This window comes from Saccoglossus kowalevskii, chromosome 5 (assembly GCF_978046115.1).
Source record: "Saccoglossus kowalevskii chromosome 5, keSacKowa6.1, whole genome shotgun sequence".
NCBI lineage: Eukaryota > Metazoa > Hemichordata > Enteropneusta > Harrimaniidae > Saccoglossus > Saccoglossus kowalevskii.
Genome location: NC_140645.1, coordinates 25,034,938 through 25,046,944, shown reverse-complemented (window position 1 = coordinate 25,046,944; position 12,007 = coordinate 25,034,938). Strand labels below are relative to the sequence as shown.

At 37.7% G+C, this 12,007-nt stretch overlaps 1 protein-coding gene across 1 annotated transcript in view; it reads left to right on the top strand.

The window, feature by feature from the left end:
- The first annotated feature begins 268 nt into the window (after nucleotides 1-268).
- The window catches only part of LOC146745925 (alpha-N-acetylneuraminide alpha-2,8-sialyltransferase-like), a 68,074-nt gene continuing 56,335 nt past the window's right edge, over nucleotides 269-12,007 (top strand). The window contains exon 1 of the mRNA XM_085499269.1: nucleotides 269-433. The gene's annotated coding sequence lies outside the window, so the exon portion shown is untranslated. The remainder of the gene's footprint in view (nucleotides 434-12,007) is intronic.

Below are 12,007 nucleotides of genomic sequence, written 5' to 3'. Positions count from 1 at the left end.
TTCAACAACTTTCCGCAAACCATCGCTGCTTATCGTTGGTGTGAATAATCTGTTTACGCGTACGCGGATAGAGACAAAAGATGGTCTGTCGTTGCCAGACCGGTGATAGAGGGACTGTGAGTGAATGTATGGACAATGGCGTTGCCCTACATCAATAGATACCACAAAGACGAATGTGCTTTGGCCCCTTTCTTCATGACATTCCAATGTAATGAGCAAAATTGAGACAACGTTTCCAGACTACCGAAGGAAAGTTTTACAATCTGACGCCTCCCTCAATAGACATATGTTGCCGACAGCAATAACCACTCTATACATTCGCAACGTTCTGTGGGTAAAATAACATCTTAATACTTATTTCAAAAGCACGTCGCTCGTCAGACTCTCGTGTAGAGACGCCATTAGGATTTAAACAGATAACTGGTTGGCACAGGTAAGTAGATTATTCTTTCCATTATAGGGCTAACGCATATGAATACGATTGGTTGCGTTATCACCAACGACACAGGGAATTGAACAAACTTATGTTTTCCAATAAATTTTTAAATAGTAAAATCTTATATAACTCCCCCCCCTTCCTGGTATTGATTTCAAGTAATCACTGATTTTTGTTTATACCACTCAGTCTTTATCATAATTTTTGTTTAAAGGGGCACCTTCCAGTTAGGCTTAATTTCACAACAAATTTACTTTCTGGATTAAAATAACAATGGATAACAAAAGATAGATTAACATTGTAAGCAACATAGACAATGGTGTCCCATAATTCTTTGGTGCAATCCATGGGATTGAGCGGTTCCCCTTTAACAACTCTTTGCTTTATCACAATCTTCGTTACCCGCTAATAATAGGGTGTGAATTTGTGTGTACATCGTGCATTAAAATTTGCATATAGTCATTAGCGGGTAATAAAGATTGTGATTGTCAAAGCGAAAGCTATCCAGCCCGTTCGTACGGCATAAACTAACAGCAATCGACCGTGTCAAGAAGAGGTGAACCCAAGTTAAGGGTTGCACGTGATCAAGCAGTGGGTGAGCCCACTATTCCTGGGTGGGTAAAAAGTGAAGAGTAAATTTGTTTTCAAAGTTGACCAAGAGGCGGGACTGAATATAAAAACGTGCGAAATTGTCCGACAATGACGACATCGGTAAAGCTGTTTACGTTTCTTCAAGAACGGTCTGCCGGAACTCCACTTTCTGGTCCCATCAACCAACGCAAAGCACGTAACTCAGATATTACAATTGTGTATTATGATTTTTTCCCCGATAAGCTGAGCGCGATGTTTAAAATAGGGCAACAGTGCATTTTATTGTGAAAATTGTCGCCCTACGTCAGCTAGGAACAGGCGTGAGCATGTTCGGTCTGAGGGTCGGTGTAAAGGATTGAAGCGCGGTGGTCGTCGCGCAGCGCGTGTTCGAATTTCATGTAAATAAACAATGTATTTTAAACGTGTTGTATACGTCGCTATGAGTCCCATATCACTCTGGATGCGGCACGACGACTGCCCTTTAAACATGTAGTTTAACTAAGGTTAAGGTCAAGTGAAGTCCATGGTAATTAGCATATCGAGCATAACGAGTTTCTTAACCGCTCTTCTAGCAACCGTGCTTTAACTCGGTCCATGGAAGGTACCTTCCATGCTCGGTCTTGCATACACTCGGGTTTCTACTACGCCCCACCCACGTAGTATTATACTTTTTCAGTGTGAAGGCGAACTGGACGTCGCAGCCTGAGGCAGAGGTGGCGGTACGAAATTGTGCATGGAGGGGCGAGATCAGCTCACCAGTCTTGCGCCGAAGACGCGACCTTACTAGCGGGTCCGGGGCATGCTCCCCCTTAAACATTTTGAAATCCAGACCCCAATATTTTTTTCCGTGGGGGCTATCTGGTTATGACAAATCTACGTAAAAATAACTCTGTCAATCCTAAAAATAAACAACAGCTCGGAGGGTGTGATTGGGATCGGTTTGAACTGCTGTTTTTAGGCAAATCCATGCGGTTGTCCTGGGATCCCCACGATTGGATACAAAAGCATAGAAGTTTAAAATTGAAAATTGTTATCCATAAGCCATTTAATTTTGATTGGGGTGGGCGGAGTGAGCCTGTGCTTATTTTTATTACTGTTTGACCACCCAGTTTGCCATTCACCATGACCATTTCCATATAAACAAAAGCTTCAGCCAATAGATCCGACTACCTGTTCTAAGGCACTTGGGAATTAGTGTTGTGGCATGTGGCAAATGTCCCTGTGTCTTGGGTCATAGGATCGGCTAAATTTTAACTAGAAACTGGTAAACCGGTATACCTGTATGTACGAAGCCAGTGAATTTGACTCAATCAAAGCAAACTGCATCTACGTATATAAATATACACACACAGCATATTTTCTTAGAGCACTACATTGACACAATTGTGACAATTGCTCTACTCTCTGTGCTGGCTTGGTGGGTTAAACCCACCTTAAATATACCACACCAGCCACATAGCGCCCTTTGCACTGAGAACAAATTTGACATATTTGAGATTATTAATTAACCTGTATTGCGACCATGGACGAGAACATAATTGTCCATAATATTAAAACAACTGCAATACATCAGTAATGACAACGCAAAATAGCGAGTGTTTAAATTGCTTAGCCACGTGTGACATTGTATGTAACAAGACATGAATGTCACAGTCCCTGTTATTCAATTATAAAATACCCGTGTTAAAATAATACATGGAACATCTGCAAACAACTAAATTAATATGTACTCTATGTGGGTACAACTCATCATTGTCCTTAATCTGATAACTGAAAACTGTTATTGACGCGGTTCTAAAATCTAAGAGTCCACAAGTGCAACCAAACTATGTCTCATACATGCATACACCTTGGTGTACCTTTAATAACATAATTATATAATTAATAACTGAGATAACTGAAAAGTGACCATAAAAGGCCATGCAAGAAATGTTGAATGATATAACGAGTAAGTTCTTATTCGTATTTCTGTGTGAAATTATGTATATTGCATGCAGATGTATACAAGATCAATAACAGCCACGATTTTATTATCATGTCTGAGATTATCATGTCACGGACCGCATCTGACTTGACCAAGGTTGACCTCGATTGACCTAATTTATATCGACTTGGTATAGTGGGAGAAATTGCTTGTATTCAGAAAATTGACAAATATTCTACAGACGTCCCTGCGTTATGGTAGGTGTTGGGCCAACATCGTGAGCGTATTTTAACACAGAAGTTCCTATTTCATAATTTACGCAAATATTAAATCCACCGCCAAAATGACATATTAGGCAAGGAGGGACAGCTGACCCGGCCGGTTTTGCTTAAATCGCGGTTTTAAAACAAGTCATTGAAAATGACACAGTCCCCGTTAAGTTCTCTTTGTGCTCGTCATATTAAAGCGGAGGGGATGTAGCGAGCGTGTCCTTGAAACTTGAGTTCCAAGTAGCGTATACAACAGATTGTTTATTTACATCAAAATACGTGTTTCGTGTCATAGTAATATGGCCAAAATAAAAACAGCCGTTATTCAGCCATCTTTGATCTGATTATGCAACACACTGATATGTATGATGTATGTGCCAAATACGAATGAAAATGGTACATAAATTGTGGTAATATAGTAGTAAGGCCAAACAGTCAGATGGCTGTCAATCGGCCATCCTTGACCAGATTTTGAAACAAATTGTCATGGACATGCATCCTAACATGTATAAAGTACATGTATGTGCCAAATTTGAATGAAAACGGACAGAGCACGTCCAAGATACCGCATAAAAAAACAAAAACAAGATGACTGCCAGTCGACCATCTTTGATCCAATTGCGAAATAAATTGTCATGGACATGTATCCTAACATGTATAATCTATGTACCAAGTTTGAATGACAACTGACAAAGCATGTCCAAAATACAACATTTTCAAAAAACAAGATGGCCATTTTGAATCGAAATCGCTAAACCACTTCATGTGCATATGTCCCACATAAGGTACTAGGCACATGCAAAGAATGAACAGAATTGGTCCACAGGATTCTGAAATATGACATTGGATAGACTGACGCACGGACAGACGGACACACGGACGGTCGGACGGACAGACTCAGGAACTCACGGACGGTCGGGGACATGTATTCTAACATGTATGATCTATGTACTAAATATGAATGAAAACTGACAAAGCATTTCCAAAATACGACATTTTCAAAAAACAAGATGGCTGCCAGTCGGCCATCTTTGATCCAATTGTGAAATAAATCATCATGGACATGTATCCTAACATGTATAATCTATGTACCAAGTTTGAATGAAAACTGACAAAGCATGTCCAAAATACAACATTTTCAAAAAACAAGATGGCTGCCAGTCGGCCATTTTGAATCTAATCACTAAACCACTGCATGTGCATATGTCCCACATAAAGTACTAGGCACATGCAAAGAATGAACGATATCGGTCCAAGGGATTCTGAGATATGACTGCGGAAGGACGCACGGACGCACGGACACACGGACGCACGGACGCACGGACGCACGGAGACCAAATTATAAGTCCCAGTTTTCGGACTTCGTCCGAACAGGGACGAACAAGTCACAACAGAAATGTCCCGGGAATATAGTGATGCAAATATACTGGTCAGTAATGTTCAAAATCATGTATAAATCATAGTGAGGCTTTGGTTAACTGCTCACAATCAATTAAAGCGGGAGGGCCGTCTACTGCACACGCGCGGGAATTGAGTACCAAGCGACGATAACTACGCGCGTAAAAAAAGCTAAGGCTCATGGGTAGACACTAGTTTGTAAACAATGACAGGCTATGGCCATCTGACGCATGCGCAGTTGACGACTTCCCCGCTTTATCAGTAGATTGTTCCACAGGACCATGGCCATGAAAAACAAAATCATAAATCCTTCATTTGACAAGTGTAGCAGATGGCATGGTTTGCTGCAATATTGTTCACTTTGTCATGGGTCAGGGCAGAATAGTACATTTCGGCAGATAAAGTTTGTATCAAAACATGATGGCCCCTATGTAGAATACTGTTTGTTATTCCCAATTATTTTCACTGGGAGAGCTAGCTTACATAACACTTGTAATTACAAGCTTCATTCTGATTTCATTCAATCATTATATAATAGTGTGACAAATATCAGTCCTGCATTTTTTTTTGCCTGAGTTCAATTAGATAAATACGTTTTGAGGATATATAGAGTTTGACCAAGGGGCCAGGACGGGCGATGCTATGTGGATAATACGCGTCAATGTTGGGGTGTTTGATTCGAAAATAAACTGCAAGGATGGAAAAATGTCTGAGATTGCGTTAATTCGAACTTAATAATTATTATCTGTATGATATATGGAGAATATGTATTGCGAATATATGTGCGCGGTGTGCATATGCCGAAGACCTTTCAAAACACTATGCAAATCTACTATGCCTGCTCAGACGATGTTTTACGTGACCTTCTCAAGGCCGTCTATATTTATAAATGACATGTGGAAATGGCTATCGTACCGTAACTGGTATCACTGCTATGGTCTCATGCCACTAATCAATTTAAATGCCTTGCAAGAGCCAATGAACTTTTTTAAATATTTTTTTTTCTCGGGTGTTCCCTGTTTGGGGGCATGATCACCTTGGTCAAAGGTTAGACTAACGTGTGGTCTTTTGTTTACAACTTAGCGGCTGTGTACCTGTGGGGTTATTCTGTGTGTATTTGGATGTTCTAATCTTTTCTAAGGTATATGTTCTAATCTTGGTGTTTTTCCAGTGATTTATTTAGGTGCAGTCCAAATGCAGTAGGTGTGTCTTGTTTACCTGAGTTTTGCAAGGCGTTAACCGTAAAATAAAAAAAAGGGAAAAAAAGAAAACGAAACCGTGAGACACATCCTGGTAATGACGTGATCATGCCAACGACTGCAGCGATTGGCTGATCGCATGTTCACTCCGCCATGCCTTAGCGTTTAATATAGTGAGGGGGGGAACGAGAGAACGGTACAGCGAGGGGTTACCTCGGATGACTGTTTGTGTGAATAAAGCTGGACTGTCTGTAATGAACTAATGTGTATTCATTTGGGTCGAATCTGGTACCCCTACGTGTAAGTGACACCAGCCAAGCGAGACAAAGCTCCCCGATCCCCAAACACAACGCCTGTGTTCACAACACTACGATGAACATTTGTACAACTAGGTCGCCAACCAGTAACACTGAATGCTAACGCAGTGTCATTCCCCATGAAATGAACAACTATCTACTAACAGAGATTTCCAGCATAGACACGATTTATGTTGGGATCAATTGTACTATTTATCTCATTGAATAGGATCTGACTGAAAACTATTATAAATTATTTCCTATAATTCATAGGCTTGACCGGCACGATAAAAACGAAATCACAGCATGGAAACTGTTAAAACATAGAGGGCAGCATACAACATAATTCTGCATATTTATGGGAAAAGCTCCTGATTACTACCTTATACTAAAATATGTTTGGATAGTTAGAGTGCTAACAAATTTCCACTTCTGGTCCAGTTAGACTTTAAATTACACCACGAATATTCACTTTTGAGATATAATTTTTGGTATGTGTTGATTCTTTGATATTTTATCTTCGTCGTTCTGTACTTCGTTTAGTAATTCGAACTTCCCAGTTTGCGTAAAGAGGTTGAGTTTCGCGATTTCGACATCGAAAATGCCTTTGCTTCATTACTTGCTGAGGGACGGCCCCTTAGGTATGTGCTCTGTAACTTGCAGCAAATTGACCTAAAAACATTAGGTAATCAAACAAAAATTATGTTATACTAAAGTCCAAAAAGTATGTTCAAGGTCTTCATTTTTTTCGTAGCATAAAAACGATTTACTTCCTTTGCTTATTGTGACACTCTCAAATCAACTGATTTTCATTTCCCTCAAGAGTCAAAATGTTCCCTTAGGACGGGATAAAAATATTCAAACAAGCCAGTAGACTGGTTGGCGATCCACTCCACTCAAAAACAAGCAACATGTTTTTGGCTGTTTCGATGGTAGGACATGAACGTGAAACTAATGTCAGGTTATAACTAAATGGGCCCTGTATACGATGTTCGCATAAACCAATCAGTCTTTAGAAGTCACTGTGTTTAATACTAGGACGTATTCTGCTGTTACATTTAATATTTCCATCCGTTTTGCGATAGTATTTTCTAGAATGAAAGCAGCATTTACAGTTCAATCAAAGTTCAAAGTTGTGTTGGGGTTACGTTGATACGGTGTAACAATGTCGGCGCCAGTGGTATCTTAACAGTGCACAACGTAACTAAAATAAAAAGCATGATTATTTGAACACTGCTATTACAAAACTGGTAGGAGGTAATAAATTTGGGGCGAAAGTATTCAAAAATCAGTTTTTGGCTGTTGCCATGGCAGCAGTGGCCCAATGTTTTTTTCAATTAGTGACGGTACGACCTGCTTGTCAAGTATGGTCAAAATCAGCCAAGCCAAGAAAAAAATCTCAGAGCAGTTAAAAGTTGTTGCCGGTGAAAAGTTACCCCAACTTTCAGGTCAATTTTCTCTGTCATGAAAATAGACATACAAAAACAAGTAAACTTATGCCCACACTCAAGCTGAGTAAAGTGAGCTATGTCCGTGCTTTTTAATCAGTTTTTTTGCTGTTGCAATAAAAAAGGTGGCCCATAATTTGTTTTCAGATTTTACAACCTAACTAGAATGAAGGTGTGACTTGCCTGCCAAGTTTGAACCAAATCAGCTCAGCCAAAAAATAACAGAAGAGTTATAAAGCCATTCCTGGTGAACAGTTACCCCAAGTTTGGGGTCCAATTTCTCGGTTCAAATAGTAACAATTCAAATAGTAACTGTGTGCCCACACTCAATCTGAGTAGAATGAGCTATGTCTGAGGATTTTTATCTCAAAATTGTATGATGAGATATATTTGGCGCAAAGCCATCTAAAAATCAGTTTTTTGGCTATTGCTATGGCAATGGAGGTCCAAAATTTGTTTTCAGATATTTCTCAATAACTATGGTGAATGTGTGACCTACCTACGAAGTTTGGGGGAAATCGGCTAAGCCAAATAAAATCACAGAAGAATTAATGCGTGAAAACACTGGAAATCACACACAGAAAATTTGATTTTCAGGACAATTCTAGTGGAGCGGATCGCCAATAGGAGTATGAATCAGCTAGGCCTTGACGATAGCGTCATCACACAGTATTCCCATTAATGAACGAAATTAACATAACAATCTCATGCTTACAAATAATCCCATAATTATCGACAAGTTGTTACTACCTTATACTAAAAATATGTTTAGATATTTAGAGTACTAACACATTTCCACTTCCAGTTCGGTTAGACTTAAAATACACCACAAATATTCACTTTTATGATATAGTTTTGGTATGTGTTGGTTCTTGGATATTTCAGCTTCATCGTCCTGTACTTCATTTAGTAATTCGAACTTTCCAGATTGCGTAAAAATGGAACTTTATCAGAGTTCTCAATTGAGTTACACATCATTCTAGCAAGGAAAATTATTGATTACTTTTGTGCAGGTTATATAATAAAATAATTAATATTTCATTTGTGTTAGCGTCTCTTTAATTTTAATTATTAAAAATGTGCACACAATATCTAATTGGGACAGGAATTGCCAAGTCAAATTATAAACCAATATTTTCGTAAACAACACTGACCGTGAAATACGCCCTTGTTCTTTTTTTTATAGAAGAACCTTCCCAAAAAAAAGAAATTCTAAAATTTAAAAACATAAGAGGTAGTCACTAAACCATGTACTTTCACACTCAAGCAAGAGAATAGATATGTTGGTGAACTAGCCTTGCACTGTGAGTGTTTTATTGTTTACAATTTGTAAAATACCAGTTTTTTTTCACGAATAAAAAAAAAGAACTGCAGACCTCACTTCTTTATAATTTTAGGTGGGCCAGCCAAGTTTCCACATACAAAAATACACATAATATTTCTATTTTTTTTTATTTTATAATATAATATTACCACTGAATTCTTTAAAATAAATTTGCCATTTACAAATTAATGTGTTGGACACTATATAATCTTCATATTTTACAATCCATATCCTTATATTTAAATCTGTTTCAAGACAATTGAAAAAAAATATTTTAGAAGCATAACAGTACAACGACTAGATTTGGTGTCACAGTTTGCTCCCAATTCATACTGGAAAATTGCCAGCAATAATTAATAAAACTTGTTCAGAAAACCATGTATTCCCAACATCATATTCAATGACTAGTTCTCAGGATCTACAACAGTAAATAAATAAACTGAAATCATTTTGATGCCATGTTTTTAGACGACACAGCCATATCGCACAGATATTCAACACCGCCATATCGAATTTGGATTTGGACCATATCATTTCAAGCTGCAGGGTGTCTAAACAATGACTAAACAAACAATAAACACATCTTCCACCCACCACACAAATTTTAGCCCATAATTGAACAATCAAGAAAGCAACAAATATCAGGCTGCATCCTGAAAACAACAAAGTAGCGCATTACAACCAGTCATTACAAACATGAAATCCTCCACCCCTCCCAGTATACCCTACAGCATTAATGGTTCCTATATTCATTTGCATTTATGTACAACAAGCGTAGCCAATAGATGCACCTAACCATTAAACTTTTGACCAACCACTCATTCTAAATATTGGTGCGTGAGGGCGCTATTTATTAATGAGAGGAATCTTTTAAAAAAATTAAACAGATCTAATATTACAAGCAGTGAATATCTAGTTTTGCTTTAATTAATGAAGGTATACAATTCACTCACCTGAAAACATATTATAGCATGACTTTTAACTTGTTCCTATAGATCTTGTAGCCTAGGCGCAGTGAAATATTTGTGCGATATATGATTTCTCAGGTAGTTATTCAGCTCTAATTCTTAAATTAAATTAAATTATTAAAATTAATTCATTAATATTACAAGCAGTGAATATCTAGTTATTCTTTAACTAATGAAGGTAAGTTGTCTGACAAGCCCTTGCGGCATTCATCGTGCTTCAAGATAATAATATTGATAAAGCATAAATAAACTGCTCGAAAAACTATGCAGCTTTGTTAACTTCACATGCTTAACAACCACTTTGAATAGCAATGCTGATACAATACCCAGTAGTAATTGATGAATACAGATAAAAAAACAGCATTACGTACCTGGATTGTTGTAAGAGGTCAGTGACGGGTCGGATACTAATCATAGTTCCCCCTTTATTCAGTTACTTTTTCTGTTCAGCAGCTCACTTCCTTTTACTACTCACCCAATTTATTGAAACTTTTCTGTTGAATGTAACGTTTTTTCATCAAGTATTTTTTGTTGTTGAAAAAAAAACAGCTAGAAAAGTGGAAGTATGTTTGGAGATGTGGACACATGGGTACTGATGCAAATAGCATTCAAAATGGCGATCGGCCTATTGTTTGGCAAATATCTTGTTTTGAAGTTTTGTATTGCTTGTCACTCGGCTAGTTTCAAATCTAACTAGCTGAGGACCTGAAATTAGTTGTGCAATGTAGTGTCCTGTGTACATGCAACATTTCAGTTCATTTAAAAGCTTTGTTCAGCTTATGGCAAAAAAGCTTTATACGAGAAAAGTAGACCATTTTTCATCAGTCATATAATTTGGCCGGCATCTTTGATTTATTGTAAAAAGTGTGTATATGATATGTGCAGCCAAATCTTTTCACGAGAAATACGAGAAACTTGGTGGTCGATATTGTTTTTAGTATACTTTAGTATACCAGAGATATACTTTATAATGTGCATCCTTGGGGTGTTTGTTATATTCTGGGATGGTGAGTCATAATAACAACCAAGTATTTTGTTTTTGCATGCGAATACGCACCCTTGTACGGTTGCAAGGTCACGATTTTCACGAGAACACATGACACCTGCAATCAAAACGCAGGTGGGTTTCACCAAACTCATCGACCTTCAATGAAAACAGTAAAACTTTACACATTTTGTTCATATGCGTGTTGTTCATTACGTTCCAGTTACATGAACATTGCAGTATTAGTGTGACCCGTTGACCTTCTGAACACCATAGTTGATTTACATGATGATTAACAGACTAAACCACACTGACATTTGCTAGATAATGACATGATTTTCAAGTCCTAGCACACAAAACAAATGACTGAAAACAATTGACAATACATAGCATTTCAAAAATAGCATTAAAATATAGCTGCAAGCAGCATGATGGAATGTTTGCGTTAGAATTGCATTTATGCAACACAGTTATGACATTACTCTTCTGTAATATCTAGGATAATGGGTACATGTACTGTGATCATTTTACTATATACGGTTGGCAAATTAACCACAATATATGTTGATTTTATCACAGCATGGTGAACAGATCACATTATATGGCAAACAGGTCACAACTTTGCTAACAGTAGGGAGATGCTGTTATTGTAAATTGGTGACAGTATATGGTGAACCATGACCAGTTCACTATATTGGGACCAGTCAATCGTACGGAGGGTGTGGCAATAAGAGTACCATATTTGTACATATTTGAGATATTGAAGACATGTATATTTCAAGAGTTCTATGACCATATATGGTCATTGAACATTGGTCATTTCTTTTGTCCATTGCCTTCAATATAGAATTGGTTCTATGTTTGTGTATGCAGTAGTGCTTGATATATTAGATATATACATACTTAATGAGTTATTCACCATATATGGTCAACAAATATGTTGACCAATTCTCTTGTCCAGTGCCTTCTATATAGCGTTAGTTCCATGTTTGTACATGCAATAGTGCTTTAGATATTAGAGACATGCATATTTGATGAGTTCTATGACCACAAAAAGCTTCATGTCATTCGGACAGCAATTTTATGACTTATATCTATTTTAGTGATTGTTTGACCACATAAGGAAGAAAATTATGGCGGAAAAGGTCACATGTTCACTCAAGTTTTGT